Here is a 24,904-nt window from a genome sequence, read left to right on the forward strand (position 1 = left end):
TTCTCAGTTTAAAACTGTAGAAGATAAAGAAAAACATATACTCATTTGTGTCAAAATTTTTCAATCTGAAAGAAAAGGACCAAAATCAATTTAAGTAATCAAAAAACAAGCAAAACCAACAAATCCTGGCAATTACTATGATAGGCCAAGGATGAATGTTTTTAATAAATTAGTGCTGTGATATAAATCAGTATTTAGCTATTATACTTCAATAGTAAAAATAAGCATAAACCATGATCATATAATCTGTATTGAAAGAAGAGTAAATGACTGGTAAACACAAGGGCAAGTTACTCGCAGATGCGTACCAGGTTCTCTCAGAGTGACAACTGGACAATAATTGTTGTTGTCTTATCAATCCAGTCTCTGTATCTTGGCCATTGATGGGATTACATGGCTCCAGGGGCAGTTCGTGGTTGTAACACTTAGCTACTAGGAGATGGGGGATCTGGTTGGAGGGGGCCCAGTCTTGATCTGAGCACCCTTGGAGATCTCATCCCCCGGTTGCGCACACCTGGGTTCCTCTGTCAGATTCGTTCATGCATGAGGCTCCTTCAAGCTTGGGGTGAGTGGTTTAAAGCGTACCTATGGCTGGTTGCAGAGGTCTTCAGGTGCCGGGGCTCTGCTTGGCACGGTGAGGGAAACTCAACACACCCCCTCCAAGGGACCCTGGTGAAGAAAGCCAGGTGCGGGGTCAGGAGACTGTCATTTTAGACATATTTGGAATTAATTTTAGATCAAAAAGTACACATCATTCAAACTACGTATGTGCTTAGTAATAAATTACTACACACTTGTTCAATCACCTAAGAAACCCCACTCTGCTCAGAGAACTAGATTTTTAATTATAGGTCTGTTTTGCCCGTGTGTCATGACTAAGAATCACTATCATTAGATATGAAACTCACTATACAAAAAGATGCACACACGCTGCTTTGAGTCATCTGTGTTTGTTAATGTGTATTGGCCATTAAACTTCACTGAGACCCATTTTTCTGTCCTTTACAGGACCCTCATGAGTCTCAACTTCCGTTCAAGTTGAACTTGTAATAATGTGGAATGAAATCATCAATATTCTCCTCACCTCTTCCTTCAGGAGAAAAATCCTACTTACATTCAAGGTGGTCAAAGTGCAGACATCACCATCCACCTTTTCCTGGAGATGTACACGGGACTGAGGTGAGAACAGCAAAAGGCTCTAGTTTAATGGTCTTAATGAAGGTTTCAGGGAAGTGCATTAAACAGGACTCATATAACATCTTCCAAAAGAATTATTTTGTAAAACTGATGCGTTGATTATGGTAAAAGATAATATGGTAAAAACCATATTTTCTTTCTGGGACATTAAAGTTCTAAATCTATCAAGCTGCTTTGAAATACTTTCCTTGATTAGGTACCACTCTCTGCCATAGGGTATGTAAGGACAACACTCAAAGTAATCAGAAGAGAAAAATTAACTCCTACTAGGTTTGGTTACACATATACTAAAATTGAAATGATACAGAGATTATGATGGTCCTTGCACAGAGACGACATGCAAACTTGTAAAGAGTACCATATTTTTGTTGCAAGAAGTACTAACAGGGCTACTTTAAGCTAAGGCAATCCCCACAAGTACAAAAATTCTACATAAAGATAGCACAAATCCCCATAACAACAATCTCTCTCAATGTCAATGGACTAAATGTGCCAATTCAGAGGCACAGAATAGGAAGATGAATTAGAAAACTGAACCCAACATTCTGATGCCTGCAAGAAACACATCTGAGCAATCAAAGCAACCATGGGCTAAAAGTAAAAGGCTGGAAAACAAGTCTTCAAGAAAAGAACACCTCCACAAAGCTGGAGTAGCCATACTAGTATCAGACCACATGGACTTCAGGCTAAAGGTTATAAGAGACAGTGAATGTCATTTCTTCATGATCATGGGATCTGTACATCAGAAAGAACTCACCCTCCTCAATGTAGATGCTCAATGACAGACCAGCAAAATACTTAAAATCAACTTCTAATAGACTTAAAAAAAACATTTATAGAAAAACAGTACTAGGTGGTGATTTCAACACTACTTTGTCACTTCTCAATAGATCAAACAGACTAAATCTCAGCAAGGAAATATTTTATTTAAGGGAAGTAATGAACAACCGTTGGCTTAGAGAAGAAATCAAAGAGGAAATAAAAAGTTTCCAGAAACAAATGAGAAAGAGGACGCGAGCTAGCAGAACTTGTGGGACACAGAAAAAGCAGTGTTAAGAGGAAAGATTATAGCTCTGCCAGAATTCATCAGGAAGAAAGAAAGGGCCTACATGAATAAATTAGAGCTCAAGATTTTGGAAAATGAACAATAAAAGGAGTGCAAACTAGGCTGGAGCAAGGAAATAATAAAACTTGTAGTATAAATCAATGAGCTAGAAACCCAAAATACAATCCAGAAGACCAATAAAAGCAAAAGCTGGTTCTTTGAGAAAATAAACAAGATCAATAAACCTCTAGAAGCCTCTCAAAGAAACAGAAAGAATTCTAATAAATCGAATCAGAAATGCAAAGGGGGTTATCCTAATAGAAAGTACAGAAATCCATAGGATCATCAGAGATTATATTGAGAATCTTTGCGGCAGGAAATGAGAGAATCTTGAATAAATTGATAAATTAATGGATTCCAATTACCTCCCAAGGCTGAACCAAGAAGATTTGGAATACTTGAACCTACCACTACCAAGGAAATTGAAATGATGATCAAAATATACCCCCAAACAGAATGCCTGGCCCAGATGGATTCAATAGTGAAACATTTCAATCCTTTAAAGAGGAACTGCTGCCAACATTTTTCAAGATTTTTTCAGGAAATTGAAGAAACAGAAATGCTCTCAAATAGTTTCTATGAGGCAAAGATCACCCTAATACTCAAAACAGACAGAGTCACCACAAAAAATGAAAATTACAGACCTATTTCCTTGATGAATACAGATACACAGATTCTCAAGAAAATACCAGCAAAGAGAATCCAGAAACTCAACAAAAGATCACACACTATGACCAAGTAGATTTATCCCGGGATGCAAGGATGGCTTAACATTCTCTAGTCAATCAACAGAATACACCATCTCAATAAAATAAAGATAAAAGTCATATCATCATATCGATAGATGTAGATAAAGCATTTGATGAGATCCAGCACCCATTCATGATGAAAAACTCTCAACAAAATGGGAGTGGAAAGTACTTTCTTCAATCTAGTCAAAGCAAACTACCACAAACCCACAGCAAGCATTATTCTCAACGGGGAGAAAACTAAAGGCTTGGAGCAGAAATTAATGAGCTAGAATCCCAGAATACAATTAGGCACAAAACAACTTACCCACTCTAACCACACCTATTCAACATAGTACTTGAAGTACTTGCCATAGGATTTCGGTAAAAAGAAAGGATATCAAGGGCATCCATATAAAAATGGAAGAACTCAAGCTTTTACTATTTGGAGATGACATGATACTATACTTGGAAAATCCCAAAGAATCTACAAAAAAGCTCCTGGGAACAATAGATTTGTTAGTAAAGTAGAATATTACAAAATCAATATCCGGTAGTCCATGGCTTTCCCATATATTTCAAATGAAAGAGAAAAAAAGAGATAGAGAAAAACAATCCCATTCACAATAATACCTCAGAAAATCGAGTATATTAGAGTCAACTAAAATGTTAAGGAACTATACTTTGGTACTATTGCGGCAACATGGGAAGATGCCATTGTTGACAACATTGACGAGGAATACGATCCACTGCTTCAGCACCTCCATGAATGTGCGAGGAATGCCAAGAGAGAGATAGCCACAAAAAATCGCCTATCTTCGAAAACTCTTGAGATAATTCGCCAGCGTGGTTTGGCGCATGCCTCAGGCAACCGCAAGCTAACATCCGAGCTCGCAAAGCAGTGCAGAGGAAGACCTCAAAGAGAGAAGATCAGAAGTACTGGTATATGCGGCAGATGCCAGGAAAAGTATTTGTAAGGCCCGCCTGTCCTTCGCCAACTATAAGACCAAGATGACTGCCCTCCGACGTCCTGATGGATCCATCACATCCTCCAGAACGGCAATGGAGAATATTATCCATGACTTCTACTCAAATCTCTTCGATAGCCATGTCTACTTGCCGACATACCAAATTCCACAGGATGGGTATGTTGTTCCCAAAGTTCTCCCTTCCGAAATCCGACACGCCATTTCGTTGGTAAAGAAACAAACAGCACCTGGCCCAGACAAGGTCAGACCTGAACACCTGAAGAACCTGCAGTCAGTACTCATCAATACACTGGCTCGGCTCTTCACTCGCTACCTGTCTGAATGCAAGTTTCCGTCCCAATGGAAAACCAGTAGGACCATACTACTGTTCAAGAAGGGAGACATCCATGACATTGGCAACTATCGCCGGATCTGCCTATTGTCTGTCATCTACAAGTTGTTCACTCGAGTCATCCTAAATAGGATTGGCAGAACACTAGATGAAGGACAACCATGCGAGCAAGCAGGGTTCCGCAAAGGATTCAGCACCATCGACCATATCCACACGATAACCAAGCTCATTGAGGTTTCTTGGGAGTTCAAGGTGCAGCTCTGTTTAACGTTCATTGATTAAAAGAAGGCCTTTGATTCTGTTGAGACGGAAGTGCTCACTGAAGCCCTAGCCAATCAGGGCATTCAAGCCCAGTACATCAGGATCCTCCGTGAGCTGTATTACAGTTTCACTAGCAGGATCTCACCATTCTACAAAGAAGTGATCGTTGATGTCAAGAGAGGGGTGCGGCAGTGTGATACCCTTTCACTGAAACTCTTCAGTGCCACCCTCGAGAACATCATGCGACGACTGGAATGGGAAGGAATGGGAGTGAAGCTAGATGGCCGGCAACTACACCACCTCCGCTTTGCTGATGACATTGTTTTAATAACACCAAACATCAGCCAAGCAGCACAAATGCTGGCCGACTTTGACCATGAGTGTGGAAAGTTAGGACTACAGCTGAGTCTTACGAAGACAATGTTTATGCGAAACAGCCTTGTTCCTGATGCCCCATTCGCTCTCAATGGAACGACTATCTCCGAATGCAACAGCTATGTGTACCTAGGTCGAGAGGTCAACATGACAAATGACCTGGCACCCAAGCTATGTAGGAGGAAGAGAGAGGCTTGGAACGCCTTCAAGAACGTCGAATAAATAGCTAAGAGGAAGAAGAACCTCCGGCTCCAGTCACATCTCTTTGATTCCACTGTTCTTCCTGCATTAACATATGCCTCAGAGACCTGGGCCCTATGCAAACAAGATGAGAACAGTATTCAGGTCTCCCAAAGAAGAATAGAAAGAGCTATGCTTGGAATATCACGTTTCACTCAAATGAGAGAGATAATCAAGAGTTCTTACATCCGTCGCCGATCAAGAATCAGGGACGCTGTCTCTTATGCCAAGGTGTCAAAAATCAGATGGGCTGGTCACGTAATGAGATTTAGAGACGACCGCAGGACTAGAGCTGTTACCGACTGGATTCCACGGGATGTCAAAAGACCGCGTGGCCGCCCACCTTCCAGATGGTCAGACTTCTTCGTCAAGATCATGAACGATCAGTTTGAGGCCCTTCATGTTCTTGGATCGAACAGGTGCCATTGGGCTACACTAGCACGCGACAGGGACAAATGGAGACGTTACTGGCGCCCGCTCGAGCAAATCGACGACTAAGGGGAAGTTAAGTGATAAATGATAAAATGTTAAGGAACTATACAAAAAAAACCCTACAAACTCTACTTCACGAAATAAGAGAGTATACGAGGAAATCGAATCACATCCCATGCTCATGGATTGAGAGGATTAACACTGTCAAAATGGCAATACACCCCAAAGCTCTATAAAGATTTACTGCACTTCCTATAAGGATACCCATAACATTTTTCAAAGAAATAGATTAAACACTCTTGAAACTCATACACAACAATAACCTCCCATGAAGAGCTAAAGCAATATTTGGTAAAAAGAAGAAGGGAACAGCTTCCCCTACTTGCAACCCTACTACAAAGTCGTAGTAATCAAAATAACATGATATTCAGATAAAGACAGGCCTCACATCAATGGAATATAGTCAAATATCCTGACGCTGGCCCTCAGATTATTATTACCTAATCTTTCATAAAGGCTCAAGAAATATGAAGTTGAGCAAGGAAGTCTCTTCAACAAGTGGTGCTGGGAAACCTGGACAGCGACATGCAAAAAAAAAAAATTGAACTCAGACCTCTTTATAGTGCCAGGCACAAAGTCAGATCAAATGTATTAAAAACCTCAATATCATAGCTGAATTCTTAAGATATATGGAGAAAAATGTGGGACGATCCCTCCATGACATTAAAGCTAAGGGAAACTTCTAGAATGAAACACCACTGACCAAGGAAGAGGAAATGAAGATAAACAAATGAGACTACATTAAACTAAGACGTTTCTGCAACTTAGAAAAATGGTGACCATGCTAAAAAGACAGCCCTCATAATGGAGAAAAATTATTTATGCACTACCCATAAAATTAACCTCAAAATTCTGACTGCTGTATCATTAAGAACACTAAATAGTTCCCGTGAATTTTATTCTTCTTCACATATATTTACTCTAAAATATTTTAGGTTTCATTTTAAACCACAGGTAAAAAATAAAAATTATAATTTTTTTAAAATTAAAAATAACCCCTATGCATAGCCAGGTGCGATCCAAAAAAAAAACAAGAAAAACAAGCAAGCAAATAAGCAAGAAAGAAAGAAATTAAAAATTAAAAAATAATGCTGTTTGCAATGCTAAGGATCAATCCCAGATCATCATACAATGGAACGCAAATGCTCTATCCCTGAGTTATATCCCTGTTCTTAAACATTTAAAAAAGTCTTTTTTGATGTCTCATTGCATTTTATTTTTTAAAAAATGCTTTTCTTATTATACCTGGTCGCCATCATACCGCCTAATTCTTGACCTTTTCTTCACTTGTATATTTTACCTCTAAGATTCAGTAGTCATCTTATCCTTCCTATAGCCATGCTTTCCTTTGACAAACTTTCCAAGATCATGTCTGGCTTGCTTTAACATGGCATAAAATGGAAACGTTATTTTCTCTATGCTCTCACGCCAGAGGTGATGATGTTTTTGACCCAGGAGAACTCTTTTCTGGTGAGCTTCCTGGCTGTTTCTACTTGACTTCAAAATATCTAAAGGTAAGTCATCGTCTTTTTTTTTTTTGCGTTTTTGGGTCACACCTGGCGATGCACAGGGGTTACACCTGGCTGTGCAGTCAGGAATTACTCCTCACGGTACTTGGGGGGACCATACAGGATGCTGGGAATCTAACCTGGGTAGGCCGTGTGCAAGGCAAATGCCCTACCTGCTGTACTATAGCTCCAGCTCCACCCCCCTCCCCATAATTCATCATCTTGAGGGCCTCAGATTTTTACCTTTAATTTAGAAACTTCATCTTTACATTGACACAGTAAATTGAAACCACAGAATTGTTGAATGGCATGTTATAAGGGTAGCAGCCATGAGCAAACATTGATAACCCATAAGTTGGCATGAATGAATTCTGTCTCAGAGGCTTCACTTCTGAGGATACCTGTCACTACCTCCTTTCTGTTACGTATCCCAGGATCAAAATCTACATCAGGCCATCAGTAGAAATTGTCCACCCAAAAGCTAGCCTTCCACTGGGATCAGAATCCTTGATCCATGTAACTTGTAATTTTTCATTCATGATTTGTTGACCTTGTTTCAGGCAGAGGCATCCAGAGCATAAACTCAGCTTTCCAGTAGTTTCCACAGGAAATCCAAATACCTAAGAATGTTATCATTTCTGACACCACTGTTAAAGATTTTTTTGGAATCCCACGGTAAGATACTATCATTAATGTTATAATATTACTGTTCTCCATAGTCCAGATCTCCCCAAAGAACTCTCTACCCTCCTCACTCCAAGCATAGACTCCAGTTTATCATTCTCCTGAACGTACTTCTATTTGTTTCACACAGGTTCTCCCTTAAAGTATACAAGTTAAGTTCATACCACTCCAAGTTCTTATTCCTAAACTACCAGAGTGGGCTTGGTCCTCAAGCTTGTGTTCTTCCTTAAAGAAATACCGTGCTTCCTTTCTGTATGTCCCTCTTTGCTTGCTTTGTAAAACGAGTGTTCTCTCTTGAACATATATTCCATTCCACCCTATGCCTGTTTCACAAGTTTCTGTGTTGTTCAATAAAATCTATTGTTCTTCACAGCGGTAGGGCGTTCGTTCGCCTTACAAGCGGCCAACATGACCGACCCGAGTTCGATTCCTCTGCCACTCTCGGAGAGCCCGGCAAGCTACCGAGAGTATTCGATATGCCAAACACAGTAACAACAAAGTCTCCAATGGAGATGTTACTGGGCCTGTTCGAGCAAATCGACTATCAACGGGAGGGCCTTTACCTTTTCTTCACTGAACTAAAAATTTTAAAACACCAGAGCATTGTTAAAATCAATATTTGTATGTTTTAAACCCCAAATTTTGAAAATGAAAGGGTGTAAAGCAATGGAATCCTACTCAGTTGTATGAAGTGAAATCTTCTTATTATTTATATAAAAAATCATAACATGAGGATATTATGTTTAGTGACATAAGCCAGGCAGAAAAAGATAGGCATCATACAAGTTCATGCATATGTGGCATATGGAGAAAACAAATTAAAAGAATAAAATGAGACAGACAAACGTCTAAAACAATATTAATATTCTATGATTTATAATTCAATTAACAATGGTTCCTCATACACATTATTCCAACATGACACTCCTCATTCTCTCAAAAAATAAACCCTCCCTCTCCTCGAAACTCCCAGAATCCCTCAGTCCCAATCCCCTGACTCAATTGTGTGGATCAGTTCTCCCCTTACATTGCCCTTGAACCTTTGTTGCTACCTTGCTGTGTGTCTTTACATCCCACATATGAGAAAAATCTCTCTGTATCTGTTCCTTTCCTTAAGGCTAACTTTACATGCATGATATCCTCTAGTTTCATCCAATGTTAAAACAGCATGGTACTGGAACAAAGGGAGAACTGCAGACCAATGGAACAGGGTTGAATACAATGACATCTCCCCTCAATCATATGATCATCTAATCTTGGATAAAGGTGCAAGTAATGTGAAATGAAGTAAGGAAAGTCTCTTTAACAAATTGTGCTGGCATCACTGGATGGCTAAATGAAAAAAAGTGGGCTCAGAACTCTGCCTAACACCATGTACAAAAGTAAGATCAAAATGGATTAAAGACCTCAACATCAGACCAGAATCCATAAGGTGCATTGAAGACAAAGTTGGCAAATCCCTCCATGACATTGAAGCTAATGGTATCTTCAAAGATGCCACGCCACTGGCCGAGCAAGTGAAAACAGAGATAGATAAATGGGACTATCTTAAAATACGATGCTTCTGCACCTCAAAAGAAACAGTGACCAAAATATAAAGACAGTCTACAGAATTGGAAAGGATATTCGCCCATCACACATCTGACAAGGGGTTGATATCAAGGATATATAAAATACTGGTTGAACTCTACAAGATGAAAACATACAACCCCATCAAAAATTGGGGCAATGAAATGAAAAGAAACTTTCTCAAAGAAGAAATCCAAATGGCAAAAAAGCACATGAGAAAACGTTCTACATCATTAATTATCAGGGAGATGCAGATAAAAACCACAATGAGATACCATCTCACACCTCAGAGACTGGCCCACATTCAAAACAACAAAGAAACTGATGCTGGCGCGGATGTGGCGAGAAAGGGACACTCCTTCACTGTTGGTGGGAATGTCGACTCGTTCAGCCTTTCTGGAAAACAGTATGGACGATTCTCAAAAAATTAGAAATTGAGCTCCCATTTGACCCAGCAATACCACTCCTGGATATATATCCCAGAGAGGCAAAAATGTATAGTCGAAATGATATCTGCACTTGTTTGTTCATTGCAGCACTCTTTACAATAGCCAGAACCTGGAAGAAACCTGAATGCCCAAGAACAGATGACTGGTTAAAGAAACTTCGGTACATCTACACAATGGAGTACTATGTAGCTGTTAGAAAAGATGCAGTCATGAAATTTATATACAAGTGGTACAACATGGAAAGTATCATGCTAAGCGAAATGAGTCAGAAAGAGAGGGATAGACATACAAATATTGCATTCATCTGGGGAATATAAAGAAACAAAATATGAGATTAATACCCATGAATAGCTGAGATCAACACCAGAGGATTACTCCATAGCTTAGAGGCCAGCCAGGCATTCTAGGGGAAAGGGCAGCTCAGATAGAGAAGGGAGCACCAAATAAAGTGTGTTTGGAGGATCCTCCCAGGAGGGGATGTGCATGTTGAAAGTAGACTATGGACTGAACATGTTTGCCACTCAAAGCCTCTTTTGCACACCACAACACTCAAAAGGAGAGAGAGAACAGAAGGGATTGCCCTGCAACAGAGGCAGGGTAAGATGGGAGGGATGGGTGTGGGAGGATTATTATCCATGGTGGTGGAAAATGGGCACTGGTGGAGGGATGGGTATTTGATCATTGTATAATCGAAACCCAAGCAGAAAAAATTATAAATCTACTACTGTACCTCATGCTGTTTCACTAAAAATTTAAAAAAATAAATAATAAAAAAAAACTGTTCCATATGTGACTACTCTGTGAGAAATATTTCATCATTTTAAAAAAAGCATAGTAAACAGAAAAAAATGACATGTTAGTAAAACATTTTAATTAATTTTAAAAAACATTTTTAATAAAACATTTAATTAGTTTAAAGCATGGAAATAGTGTTTTAATCATTAAAGTAAATTTAAAAATTAGAATAATACTTGGCAAAGCATAAATACGCAGCAAAAAAGTAGATGGTATATATCTTATTTTGAAATTTGTAACTGTAACAGATTGTCATTTTCCATTTTGAGGATGAGAAGAATCCATAGATTAGATTTGTTCACTCACAATGCTATATTCTCTCCTGGAAGCCTATTTAAAAATACTTGCCAATGTTCCTCTTTCTAAACTTTTTGAGTACTACAGTCCTCTTTGCTATTGATAGATATTTCTCTTGTTTTATTTTGTTTTGTTTTGTTTTTTGTTTTATTTTGTTTTATTAGTTAAACACCTTGAGTTACAGTTGTGGACTTACAAGTTGTGTGCTTGTGTTTCAGTTATACAATGATCGAGTACCCACCCCAACACCAGTGCCCATTCGCCACCCCTACCACTCCCAGTATCCCTCACAACCCCCCATCTCCCATCCTGCCCTGCCTTTGTGGCAGCGCAGTCCCTTTTCGTCTATCTCTCCTTTTCGGTGCTGTGATCTGCAGGAGAGACTTTGGGTGGCAATCATGTTCTGTCTATAGACTGCTGTCAGCATGCATCTCTCATTCTGGGTGGATCTTCTCAGAACCCTTTATTTGGTGCTCCCTTCTCTATCTGAGCTGCCTTTACCCCTAGAGTGTGCGGATGGCCTCTAAGCCATGGAGTGAACAACCTGATATTTATCACAGCTATCCTTGGTGTTATTCTCTTAGTTTTCTAATTTTGTTACCCAGTTGAATGCAGTCCTTCTATGTCTGTCCCTCTTTTTCTGACTCATTTCGCTTAGCATAATATTTTCCACGCAGTAGCACTTGTAAGTAAATTTCATGACTTCATTTTTTTCGAACTGCTACATAGTACTCCATTGTGTAGATGTACCAAAGTTTCTGTAACCAGTCATCTGTTCTCAGGCATTCGGTTTTTTTCCATATTCTACCTGTTGTAAATAGTACTCCAATGAACAAATAAGTGCAGGTGTCATTTCGACTCTACTTTTTTGCTTCTCCGAGGTATATTCCCAGGAGTGGTATTGCTGGGTCAAATGGGAGCTCAATTTCTAATGTTTTGAGAATCATCCATACTGTTTTCCGAAAGGGTTGAGCCAGTCAGCATTACCATGAGCAGTGAAGGAGGGTCCCTTTGTCGCCACATCCTGTCAACACAGGTTGCTTTTGTTTTTTTGAATGTTGGCCAGTGTCTGTGGTGTGAAATGATATCTCATTGTTGTTTTGATCCGCATCTCCCTGATGATTAATGATGTAGAGCATATTCTCATGTGTCTTTTGGCATTCGGATTTCTTCTTTGAGAAAGTCTGTTCATTTCGTTGCTCCACTTTTTGATGGGGTTGGATGTTTTCTTCTTGTGGAGTTCAACCAGTACTTTGTATATACTTGATATCACCCCCTTTTTCAGATGTGTATTTGGAGAATATCCTTTCCCATTCTGTAGACTCTCTCTGTATTTTAGTCATTGTTTCTTTTAAGGTGCAGAAGCTTCTTAGTTTAAATATTCCCATTCGTCTATCTCTGTTTTCACTTGCTTGGCCAATGACATGACATCCTTGAAGATACCATTAGCTTCAATGTCATGGAGGGTTTTGCCAACTTTGTCTTCAATGTACCTAATGGGTTCCGGTATGATGTTTAGGTCTTTGATCCATTTTGATCTTACTTTTTACATTGTGTTAGGCAGGGATCGAAGCCCAGTAGTTTGCATGTAGTCGTCCAGTTTTGCAAGCACCATTTGTTAAAAAGACTTTCCGTACTCCACTTCACATTTCTTGCCCCTTTCTCAAAGATTAGATGGTCATATGTTTGAGGGGAGATGTCAGTATATTCAACCCTGTTCCATAGGTCTGCAGCTCTGCCTTTGTTCCAGTATAATGCTGTTTTAATTATTACTACTTGTAGTAGAGTTTGAGGTTCGGGAGGTTAATTCCTCACATTTTCTTTTTCCCTAGAATTGCTTTAACTATTCCTGGGGGCTTATTGTTCCATATAAATTTCAGGAGTGTTTGCTCCAATTCTTTGAAGAATGTCATGGGTATCCTAATAAGGATCGCATTGAATTTGTACAGTGCTTGGGGATGTATTGCCATTTTGACAATATTAATTCTCCTGATTCATGCATAGGGGATATTTTTCCATTTCCTCGCGTCCTCTTTTATTTTAAAGAAGGAGCGTTTTGTAGTTTTCTTTATATAGTTCCTTTACTTCCTTAGTTAAACTAATTCCTAGGTAGTTGATTTTCTGGCATACAATTGTAATGGGATAGTTTTCATCTTGTCATTTTCTTCTCTTTCACTATTTGTGCATAATAAAGCCATGGACTTTTGGGTATTTATTTTATACCTGTAAATTTACTATCGAGTTTATCATTTCTAGGAGTTTCTTGGTAGAGTTTTTAGGGTACTCTAAGTATAGTATCATATCACTTGCAAATAGTGAGAACTTGATTTCTTCCTTTCCTATTTGGATGGACTTAATCTTTTTTTCTTGCCTACTTGCTATTGCTAGTATTTCCAGTATTATGTTGAACAGCAGTTGAGAGAGTGGGAATACTTATCTCGTTCCTGATCTTAGGGGGAATGCTCTCAGTTTTTCCCCATTAAGAATTATGCTTGCTGTATGCTTGTGGTAGCTGGCTTTAACTATATTGGAGAAAATTCCCTCTATCCCAAATTTGGCGAGGGTTTTCTTCAAAAAAAAAAAAATGCTGGATCTTGTCAATTGCTTTCTCTACATCTATTGATATGATCACATGATTTTTATCTTTTGTTTTGTTGATGTGATGGATTATGTTGATTGATTTCCGATTGTTAAACCATCCTTGCATCCCCGGGATGAATCCCACTTGGTCATGGTGTATGATCTTTTTGATGATTTGTTGAATTCTATTTGCTAGTATTTTGTTCAGAATCTTCTCATCCATGTTCATCAGTGATATCGGCCTGTAGTTTTCTTTTCTCATGGTGTCTTTGTTTCCCTTTTGTATTAGAGAGATATGGGCTTCATAGAAACTGTTTGGGAGAGTTTCTGTTTTTTCAATTTCCTGGAAAAGTTTGAGAAGGACTGGCAGTAGATCCTCTTAAGATGTTTGGAAAAATTTGGTAGTGAATCCATCTGGACCTGGGGTTTTGTTTTGGGGAAGAATTTTAATTACAGTTTCTATTTCCTTGATGTGACTAGGTGTATTCAGGTATTCTATATCTTCTTGACTCAGCTTTGGGAGATTATAGGAATCCAGGAATTTGTACATTTCTTCTAACTTCTCTTTTTTCTTGGCATACAGACTTTCAAAGTAGACTCTGATGATCTTTTGACTTTCTTTGGTTTCCGTTGTGATATCGCCATTTTTATTTCTGCTTCGGTTTATTAGTGTTCTCTCTCTCTGTTTCTTTGTGAGTGTTGCTAGTGGTTTATCTATCTTGTTTATTTTCTCGAAGAGCCAGCTCTTGGTTTCATTGATCTTTCGGATTGTTTCTTAGGTTTCCATGTATTGATTTCTGCTCTAAGTTTTATGATCTCTTTCCTTCTGCCCGATTTAGGCTCCTACTCTTGATCCTTTTCTAAGATCTTGAGCTATGAAGTCAAGTTGCTTATGTGCATCCTTTCTTCCGTCCTTAGATATGCTTACAGAGCTATAAATTTTCCCCTTAATAGGGCTTTAGCTGCATCCCATAAGTTCTGGTAGTTCGTGTCTTCATTCTCATTTGTTTCTAGGTATCTTTTGATTTCTTCCTAGACGTGCTTCCTGACCCACTCATTGTTCAGCAGTGACTTGTTTAGTTTTCAGGTGTTCGTGTCTGTGTGTGATTCACATCTATCCTCAGTGCATCATGGTCTGAAAAAATTGTTGATACTCTTTCTATCTTCCTGATTCTATTGAGGTATGTTTTGTGACCTAGCACATAGTATATTTTGGAAAATGTTCCATGGGCACTGGAGAAGAATGTGTATTCTCTTTTTGGGGGATGTAAAGCCCTGTATAGGTCTATAAGTCCTTTCTCTTCTATTTCTTAATTCAAAGCCAATTTTTCCTTGCTTAGTTTTATTCTTGTTGATCTATCCAGAGGTGATAAGGCGATGTTGAAGTCTCCATCTACTCTTGTGTTGCTAGCACTGTCCTCTTTAAATTTTGTTAGCAGTTGTTTTAAATATCTAGCTGTTCCTTCATTAGGTACGTATACATTTAAGAGTATGATTTCTTCCTGTTGTATGTATAACTTGATGAAGAGAAAGTGGCCTTCGCTGTCCCTTCTAATCTTTTTCAGCCTGAAATTAATGTTGTCGGATACTAGTGTGGCCACCCCAGCTTTTGTGAGGGAACTGTTTGTTTGCAGGATTGTTTTCCATCCTTTCACTTTGAGTCTGTGTTTGCTCTAATTGTTCAGATGAGTTTCTTGTAGACAGCAGAATGTTGGGTTCTGTTTCTGGATCCATTTTTCCACTCTGTGTCTCTTGGTTGTGCATTTAGACCATTGACATTAAGGGAGATTATTGTCATGGGGTTTTGTGCCATCTTCCTGTAGGAGTTGATTGTGTTTACACGTGTTTTCCTTATCTTACAGGAGCCCCTTTAGTCCTACTTTTAGATTTGGTTTGGAGTATATGAAGTTCCTGAGCTTGTGTTTATCTAAAAAGTGGTGTATTGTTCCATCGAATTTGAGTAAGAGTTTAGTTGGATAGAGTATTCTCGGTGAGGCGTTCATTTCATTGAATTTTTTCACTATATCCCACCATTTCCTTCGGGCTTAGAGTGTTTCCACTGATAGGTCAGCTGTGAATCTAATGGGTGCTCCTTTGTATGTAATTTCCTTCTTTGACCTTGCTGCTTGTAATATTGTGTCTCTGTCCACAGCATCCATCGTTCTGACTATGATATGCCTTGGAGTGTTTTTTCTGGGGTCTCCTTTAGCTGGTACCCTTCTGGCTCCTTTGATCTGGATGTGTGCTTTCCTTAACTCTGGGGACTTTTCAGCAATGATTTCTTTGAATCTAGCTTTTTTCATTGGGGTTTTCTCCCTGTCCTTCTGGTACTCCAATGATTCTAATGTTGTTCCTCTTGGCGTCATCCCCTAGGTCTTTGATTCTCCTTAGAGCCATTTTGAGGTCTTTATCTATTGCTTGTTGTTCCCGATGGGATTTCTGTTGCTCATCTTCAAGCTTGCTGATCCTCTCTTCAGCTGCACTTGTCCTATTGTTAAGGGCACTTACTGTCTTTTTAATTTCATCCACTGAATCCTTTATTTGTGACTCTCCTTTTTGTAGCTTTTTTAAAATTCTGTTCTCTTTTCTTCCTGTATTTACTTGACTATCTGTTCCATTGTTTCTTTCATTTCTTCTTTTAGTCTTTGGATATCTCTTCCATTGATTCTTTGAGTAGATCCTTGAACACCCTCCGCATTTTATACTGGAATTCCTTATCAAAGAGAGCGCAATTGTGGACAACCTCGGTTAAGGATTCGGGATTCTTTTCTTCATATTCTCCTTGTGGTAGAGATTTGCGCTGTTTCTTCATGTTGTTATGGTAACCTAGAGGTAGACTCCTGAAATCACAGGTACTGTTCCCTCTTACCATGGGAAAGGATTTTGGATAAGGTTTGTCGATGGTAGCCAACCTTCTCCCATTCTAGATTCCGACCTTCTTCTCAATCAGGTCTTATTCTTTGTTTTAAAACTGACATTGAGTGCAGCTTTGGAGGAGGTACTTTTTACATTTGTGCTTGTACATCACATTTCATAATGGTCGTTTATTAGAAATGGAGTAGGCGAGTGGGATGTTGTTTAATTCTTTTAGAGGTGGTCAGATATTCTTAGCCAGTACTAGGCGACAAAGTGAGGGATGAAAGTCCTGAGTGCCCAGATTGGGAAATATATCTGTGGCTGCCCACCCAGGAGGTGGCCACGCCCACTTCTGGGAGGCCACTCCCCCTACATGGCGGGCATGCCCCTGTCTGATCGCAGGTTCACTCCCACCCAGGATCCTGGAATGTAGGAGGGGCGATGGAAAATCCCATGGAGCTGCTGCAGGTGTCCCCTGATGAAGGGTGTCCAGTTCTGCAGGAAAATGCGCAGGGCTGGGCGTGAGGAGCAGTGAAGCTGGCTTATGCTCCCCCTACCCACCTGGAGGGGAGGGGCTGATTAGGTGATGGACAGTCCCATGGAGCTGCTCTAGGTGTCTGGAGAAGGTGTCCCCCTGTGGAGGGTGTCGAGTTCAGGGGGAAAAGATGCGGGGCTTGGTGAATAGCAGACTATACATTTAATTTGGGGCTTTCAAAAATTATATAGGAATTAGCACCCTTAACCTCTATGCTACTCAAGAATCAGTTATATGTTTTACTTTTCTTCCTTTTTTTCGGGAAGGGAGCGCACCCGTATGAGTTCCAGGCTCACTTCTGACTTTCTATCCAGAGATTACTTCTGGCAGGCTCAGGGTTCAGGGGACTGAACTCAAATTATCTGCATACAAAGTAAACACCCTCTGCATACTGCACTACCTCTTTGGCCCATATGTTTCTTTTTTAAATAACATTTTAGTAAAACATTTTTAATAAATTTTTTTTAAAAAATTTTTAATAAAACATTTCATTAAAAGTTTAATGTTGGCAAATACTGTTTTAATCATTAAAGTAAATATAAAATTAGAATAATACTTGGTAAAGCATAGGAACACAGCAGAAATAGACGTATATATCTTATTTGTAAATTTTAACTGTAATACATTGTCCTTTTCCATTTCAAGGATGAGATGTATCCATAGAGTAGATTGGTTCACTCACAATACTATATTATCTCCTGGATGCTTTTTAAAACTACTTGCCATGTGCCTGTTTCTAAACTTTTTGAGTACTAAAGCCCTCTTTACTATTGTTAGATCTTTCTCTTGTTTTATTTTTACTTTATGTTCCAATCTTAATACTACCACCATCTACTCAGTCAACCTAGCTAAACCCTAAGGTCTCTTCCACTTTCTCCTGCACAAGTTTCTGCTTTCTGACAAAAGGGAGGACCTCAGAATGCTGACATCAATCTTATACCCAGGGCCGCAGGAGATAGTGTAGTGCTTATGGAACTTGTCTCCCATTCACTAAATTTGACTCCCAGCACCACCTGATTGCCAGATTATCAAAGGCCTATAGCCTCGGAGGATACCAAACACCATGGCCACGTTTTCTGAGAATTGTCTGTGGGGCCCCCACACCTCCTGAGCATTGCTTTAGAGACTCTCCCAGCAACCAAAAATATATAATTCCCCAGAAATATGTATTTGTTTTAAATAGGGACCCTCACTTGAGGTGAGGTTCACAAGGAAATATTGCATGAAAACATAAATCAAAGAGCAGGGGAGACAGTGTAAATCATGTGAGTACAGATCATATATTTGGTGAAATGTGTCAAGATTCAGATGCCCAAGTCTTCGCACCAGGGATATTCCTTCAAAAATACCCCCAATATACTGGAAAGGTTCTAGAACATTAGATGACTAAAACTCAATTATGAGCAACTTTGTAATTGTGTATCTCTTAGTAATTCTAATTGTTAAAGTAAATTTTAAATACACCCATCAAAGTTACCTTTTTACCACTAAATGGGAAAGATACTTTCTAATACTTATCCTCACCAAAAGCTCAACAGAGTGTGACACTTGCCAGGAAGTGTCCTCCCTTGCATTTTTCTCATGATACTTATTAGTACTTCACTCTTCTGTTTCTTCCCTCTTCTCATGCCAAATCTTTCTGTCTCCCTTGAAAGCTCCTCAAACATTATCCATTCAACATTGATGCTCTTTGCCACTTGCTCCTCTTGATTTCTTGTGCATGAACTGATTCTAAAACATAACATACCTGCAATTACAGTATTCTTGCCAAAGACAGTCATTGATATATCTTTGGATTTAGCATTCTTCAAGCTATTGGCACACAGGTGAGTAACGTGTTTTTTTACTACTGAGAAAACAAAAATAGATATGCTGGGTTTTAAAGTTCTACCAGTAGTCTGAGATACCAATGAAGGATATATATTTTTAAATTTTTATTGAATATCTGTGAGATTGACCATTGCAAAGCTATTCATAATTTGCTTCCAGTCATACAACGATCCAACATGCTTCCCTCCACTAGTGTACATTTCCAACCACCAATGTCCCTGGTTCCCTACAACATCCCCCAACACCCTACCCCCACTCCCAGCCTGTCTCTATGGCAGGCTCTTTAATTCTTTCTCTCTGTCTCCTTTTCATTTTGTGCATTATGGTTCTCATACAGTTACTAAGATTTCATCATGTTTGTTCAAGGAATTTAGTATTTTTATTGGGGGGTCACACCCGGCAATGCTCAGGACTTACTCCTGGCTCTGCACTAAGGAATTACTCCTGGTGGACCTCAGGGGACCATATTGGATGCTGGGATTCCAACCCGGGTCGGCCGCATGCAAGGTAAACACCCTACCCACTGTGCTATCGCTTCAGTCCTGGAATTTAGTATTTTTATCAGGAAGTTAAGGCTGGAGCCGCTTTGAGCCTCACTTATGCTGAGGCTTCCATAAGTACAGGGCAGTGAGAGTGGGCTGCCCACCCTGACTCAGAGAAAGCCTGGAGATTTCAGTCACAAAACCCGCATATCCGAATTTTCAGCTGTCATATTTCAGTGTTTGGCATATCGAATACTCTCGATAGCTTAATGGGCTCTCCGAGAGGGGCGGAGGAATCGAACTCGGGTTGGCCACGTTGGCCGCTTGTAAGGCGAATGCCCTACCGCTGTGCTATCGCTCCAGCCCACAGTACCAACAAAAGTCTCCAATGGAGACGTTACTGGGCCCGCTTGAGCAAATCGACGATCAATGGGAGGGCCTTTACCTTTACCTATATTTCAGTGAAATCCATCCTGAGATGGATTTATTTATGGGTCTCTGAAGCAAGACCAATACATTAGCTTGTTTAGCTGAGCCAGGGGTGGTTTGTTAACATGGCTCCCACATATCTTTTCGGAGTTTAATTTCTCGGGAAACTTACTCCTGAGGTGTTGGGATCCAGCTAGAGGCACAGTGGAAATCTGGGGTTATCAGGCAGCATGAAGGCACCATCAGACTGTAGATGCACTAACCTTGAGGGTTCAGGTTGACTTCTTGGAGGCACTGAACCCCCAGACTAACAAATATTCACTGAATTAATGAATAATAAACATTTTCAAAATGTGTCACTTTATTGCATTTTAGAAGGGTAACTTCTAACAGGGAAATAATATTCATGGTATAATCAAGACCTCTCATTCATTCTTAATATATTTAATAAAAGCTACACATTTTAGAAATTAATACAAAGAAATTCTTTATATTATCTGTCTTCATAGTTTACTTTTAAATTACTCAGATATCACCGTTTATACCACTATTCTTAGCATAGAAATTTACAGATAGAAAGTTTTAAGTAAAAATTCATTTTTGGGGCTGGAGCAATAGCACAGGGGATAGGGCATTTGCCTTGCACGCAGCCAACCTTGGTTCGATTCCCAGCATCCCATATGGTCCCTCGAGTACTGCCAGGAGAAATTCCAGAGTGCATGAACCAGGAGTAACTTCTGAGCATCGCTGGGTGAAACCCAAAAAGAAAAATATTCATTTGGGCACTTCTGTGAATATAGTACTGGAAGTACTTGCAATAGCAGTCAGATTAAAAAAAATATTAAAGGCATTCATGTAGGAAATGTAGAAATCAGGCTCTCACTATTCACAGAAGATGTGATATTATATTTAGAGAATTCTAAAACCTCTACCAAAAAACTCCTAGAAACAACTTATATAGTAAAGTTGCAGGCTATAAAATCATTACCCAAAAGTCTATGGCTTTTCTATATGCAAATAATGAGAGAGAAGAAAGTGACATGAAGAAAGCAATCCCATTCACAATCATGCCTCAGAAAATCAAACATCTCGGCATCAGCTTAACTAAGGAGGGAAAGGACCTATACAACAGGAAATAAGAGGAAACGAGGAAATGAAAACACCTCCTGCTCATGGATTGGGAGAATTAACATTGTCAAAATGGCAATACTCCCCAAAGCATTGTACAAATTCAATGTGATCCCTATAAAGTTACACATAACATTCGTCAAAGAAATTGATCAAGCGCTCCTGAAATTCATATGTAACAACAAACGCCCTCGAATAGCTAAAGCATTTCTTGGGAAAACGACGATGGGAGGCCTCAGCTTCCCCAACCTCAAACTCTACTACAAAGTGATAATAATTAAAACAGCATGGTACTGGAACAAAGGCAGAGCCGCCTACCAATGGAACAGGATTGAATATACTGACACACACCTTCAAATATATGTTCAAATAATCTTTGATAAGGGAGCAGGAAATGTGAAGTGCAGCAAGAAATGCCTCTTTAGCAAATGGTGCTGGAAAAACTGGACAGCTACATGCAAAAAAATGGGCTCAGACCTCTACCTAACTGCATGCACAAAAGTCATATGAAAATGGGTCAAAGACCTCAACATCAGAACAGAATTCATCAGGTACATTGAAGACAAGGTCAACAAAACCGTCCACAACATTGAAGCTAAAGGTATCTTCAAAGATAACACACCACTGCCAAAAAATTGGAAACACAGATAAACAAAGGGGACTATCTTAAATTAAGAACCTTCTGCACCTCAAAAGAAACAGTGACCAGAATACAAAGACAATCTACAGACTGGGAAAGGATATTCACCCAATACCTATGTAATAAGGTGTTCATATCAAATATATACAAGGCACTGGTTGAACTGTACAAGAAGAAATCGTCCAACGCCATCAGAAAATGGGGTGATGAAATTAACAGAAACTTTCTCAAAGAAGATACCGAATGGCCAAAAGGCACATGAAAAATGCTCATCATCACAAATCATCAGGGAAATGCAGGTCAAAACTACAATGAGATTATCACCTCACACCACGGAAACTGGCCCACATCCAAAAGAACAAAAGCTACTGGTGTTGCCGTGGATGTGGGGAAAAAGGGACTCTCCTTCACTGCTGGTGCGAATGCGGACAGGTTCAGCCATTTTGGAAAACAGTATGAATGGTTCTCCGAAAACTAGAAATTGAGCTCCCATTTAACCCAGCAATATCATTCCTGGGAAGATAGCCTGGAGAGGCAAAAAAGTACAGCCGAAATGACATCTGCACTTGTATGTTCATTGCTGCACTGTTCACAATAACCATAATCTGGGGGAAAAAAATCCCTAGTGTCCAAGAACAGATGACTGGTTAATGATAGTTTATTTATCTACACAGTGGCATACTATGAAGCTTTTAGAAAAAAAGAAGTCATAAAATTTGAATGAAAGTGGATCAATATAGAAAGTGAAATGAGTCAGAAAGCGAGGGACAGACATAGAAAGATTGTACTCATCATGGAATATAAAGTAACAGAATGGGAGATTAATACCCAAGAATAGAGTGATAAGGACTAGGAGGTTTGCTCCAGGCCTTGGAAGCCGGCATCACATGCTGGGGGTAAAGGCAGCTCAGACAGAGAACAGAATACCAAGTAAAGGGTGTTTGGAGGACCCAGTTGAGTTGGGAGATTCATGCAAGACTAGACCATAGACCCATTCTTTCTCCCCCACCGAGTCCACAATTTGACCCCCACAAGTGGCTCTCCAGAACCACCATGGCCCCAGAGGCAGATGGACCCAATTCGGAACCCAGCGGCTTTTGGCCGAAATGTGGCTGAACTATGCATTAAGCTATGTCACCATTCTACACCAGGTGGGAAAGGGTGTTTGTCCCTTCTGCCTTTATCTCCCCTGGCAGCACAATGGCAATCACCTCAGAGACTATTGGATAGCCAGGTATGAGCTAGCGGTGACAGGGCTACTACAGCCTCGTGGGATAGGGGGTGGGGGGTAGAAACAGCCCATTCTTCCTGCCCCGCCAAGACCATGAGTTGCCCACCATGAGCAGCTCTCTGGCTTGTCCATGGCCCCAGAGAACCAAAGAGAATGCCCTGCCACAGAAGCAGGGTGGGGGGCATGTTGGGAGGAATACTGGGTTCATTGGTGGTAGAGAATGATTTCCATGAGCAGGCACCAGTAACATCTCCATTCGTCCTAGCCCTGAGATTTTAGCAAGTGCCACATTGGAGGCTCTTTCACGGTCAGGGAAATGAGATCCATTATTGTTAGTGGGTTTTGGCATGTAGAATTCACCACGGGGAGCTTGCCAGACTCTGCCATGTGGGCAAGATACTCTCGGTAACCTGCCAGGTTCTCCAAGAAAGAGAACTGGACAAAAAGAGTTGTTGAATTATCAACAAGATCCAGTCTCTGGATCTTGGCCATTCATGGGACTACATGGCTCCAAGGGAAGTTCGTGGGTGTAACACTTAGCTACTGGAAGATGAGGGATCTGGATGAGGAGTCCCAGTCTTGATCCGAGCAGCCTTGGATGTCTCCGCCCCGGGTCCCGCACACCTGGGATCCTCTGCCAGTTCCTTCATGCATGAGGCTCCTTCAAGCTTGGGGAGAGTGGTCTAAAGCGTACCTATGGCTGGTTGCAGAGGTCTGCAGCTGCCGGAGCTCTGCTTGGGGTGGTGAGGGAACCTCACCAACAAGGGCAAAGGGCCCTCAGTGAGGAAAGCCAGATGCGGGGTCAGGAGACTGTCATTTTAGACATATTTGGAATTAATTTTAGATCGAAAAGTACACATCATTCAAACTGCTGTATATGCTTAGCAATAAATTATTATACACTTCTTCAATGACCTAAGAAAACCCCCTCTGCTCAGAGAACTCGATTTTTAATTACAGGTGTGCTTTGCCCATGTGGAACGACTGAGAATCACTATGAGTAGATAAAAAACTCACTATACACACGAAGATGCACACAGGTTACTTTGAGACATCTGTTTTGTTAATGTTTGTTGGCCATTAAACTTCACTGAGACCCTTTTTTCTGTCCTTTGCAGGAGCCTCATGAATCTCACCTTCCGTTCAAGTTGAACTTGTAATAAGGTGGAATTAAATCATCAATATGCTTCTCACCTCTTCCTTCAGGAGAAAAATCCTACTTACATTCAAGGTGGTCAAAGTGCAGACAATGCCATCCACCTTTTTCTGGAGATGTACACGGGACCGAGGTGAGAACAGCAAAAGGCTCTATTTTAATGGTCTTAATGAAGGTTTCAGGGAAGGGCATTAAACAAGACTGATTCACCATCTTACAAAAGAAATAATGTGCACAGCTGACGCCCTGGGTATGGTAAAAGAGAATATGGTAAAAACCATACTTTTTCTTCTGGGACATTAAGGTTCTAAATCTATAGCTTCAAGCTGCTTTGAAATACCTACCTTGATTAGGAATCACCGTCTGCCATAGGAGTGAGTAAGGACAACACTCAAAAAAATCAGAAGAGAAAAATAGGGAAAAAAAACAACTCTTATACTCAGTTTGGCAACACATGTACTAAAATTGAAATGATACAGAGATTAGCATGGTCCTTGAACAGAGATGACATGCAAACTTGTAAAGTGTTCCACATTTTTGTTGCAAGAAGAATTAACAGGGCTACATTAATCTAAGACAAGCCCCACAAGTACTCCAAATTTCGACATAAAGTTAGCACAAATCCCCATCACAATGATCTCTCTCAATGTCAATGGACTAAATGCAGCAATTCAAAGGCAGAGGATGGCAGGATGAATTAGAAAACTGAACCCAACATTCTGCTGCCTGCAAGAAACACATCTGAATAATCAAAGAACACATGGGCTCAAATTCAAAGGCTGGGAAACCAATTCTTCGAGTAAAGAACACCTCCAAATATCTGGAGTGGCCATACTAGTATCAGACCACATGGACTTCAGGCTAAAGGTTATAAGAGACAGTGTAGGTCATTTCTTAATGATCATGGTATCTGTACATCAGAAAAAACTCACCCTCCTCAATGTATATGCTCCTAATGACAGACCAGCAAAATATGTAAAAACAAGTTCTAACAGACTTAAAGAAAAACATTGATAG

At 40.0% G+C, this 24,904-nt stretch overlaps 2 pseudogenes; both read left to right on the top strand.

The window, feature by feature from the left end:
• Nucleotides 1–1,467: 1,467 nt before the first annotated feature.
• LOC130040960 (uncharacterized) lies at nt 1,468–1,564 on the top strand (annotated as a pseudogene).
• Nucleotides 1,565–24,329: 22,765 nt separating this feature from the next.
• LOC130041036 (uncharacterized) lies at nt 24,330–24,426 on the top strand (annotated as a pseudogene).
• Nucleotides 24,427–24,904: the final 478 nt, after the last annotated feature.

Source organism: Sorex fumeus, unplaced genomic scaffold, assembly GCF_029834395.1.
Source record: "Sorex fumeus unplaced genomic scaffold, SorFum_2.1 ptg000095l, whole genome shotgun sequence".
NCBI classification, from domain to species: domain Eukaryota; kingdom Metazoa; phylum Chordata; class Mammalia; order Eulipotyphla; family Soricidae; genus Sorex; species Sorex fumeus.